We start from the raw sequence: 1069 nt of genomic DNA, 5'->3' as shown, positions 1-1069 counted from the left end.
TGTTCGTAATCTACGCATTGCTTTTTGGCAAAATTCTGTCAAGAAATAGACGCATCGGAAGTTTTTAATTCAAATCAAACCAACCACACAAACACTGGAATGAAGGCGAGTGATTTTCCTGCAACTGTTGCAGGCCAGGGATCAAGGGTTAAACTACAATTTAAATGGTAAAATGAGACTAGAAAAATCCCATTAGTTCTGCATGAAGCTATATTCCCCATTTCACTAGGATTGTATGCAGCGCGGGGACAGTAAGTAATATGAGAGAGCGAGATTGTAGTTGATGTTTGTGATGTTTGTGTGACATTTCTTCCTCTTAATGGAGCCAGTATTGATGTTTTCCAACACGGATTCTTCATTAAACCATACTTCTTTCTATACTGTCTCTTGATGTGCAATAGTCAGAGAATATGTCAAGTAACATCATAGACAAAATCAAATAACATCACTGCTGATGTAACCGCTTTGTAATAATTTAGTGTGGGTGGTAGCCAAACCCCTTTGGCTTTGATTTTTTTATTAAGCGCTTTCAACCTGTCCGTCTTATTTTGAACATGTCATTATGTGAACATTTTCTAAATTCAACATGCGATGCGATACCGTGTGAGCTTGTAGACTGGCTATATTTGCTTGACATTGGGCTAGAAACCTATATACCATTTCGCATAACAACACAGCAAACGGTAATACCGACAAATTAGGTCAGCAGTGTAGAGCATGCCATATTATGAACAGTATGCATATGATATCTGTCTCTATGTGGTGAATGTTTACATTCACATCACTATGGATTATAGACACATTCTCATCATGTCCTCATGTTTTATTGATGTTTGCTGCGTTCAAAATTGTGATGCATGCCTGGGGCTTTAAAAGAGCATAAAAAGAGTTTTTGGCATGCAAGTCCTTTTGTCAGTCTTACTTTGATAGGATTTCATACCCCAAAACCATATTACAAATATAAATATAGACTGTGTGTGTGTGTGTGTGTGTGTGTGTGTGTGTGTATATATTTCATTATAATTTTCCCCCCCTATTTTGCTCTTACTGAGATATTTTTGGAGTATTC

Source organism: Gymnoscopelus microlampas, assembly GCF_963454915.1.
Source record: "Gymnoscopelus microlampas genome assembly, chromosome: 6".
Taxonomy (NCBI): domain Eukaryota; kingdom Metazoa; phylum Chordata; class Actinopteri; order Myctophiformes; family Myctophidae; genus Gymnoscopelus; species Gymnoscopelus microlampas.
This window is presented reverse-complemented; position numbering follows the sequence as displayed.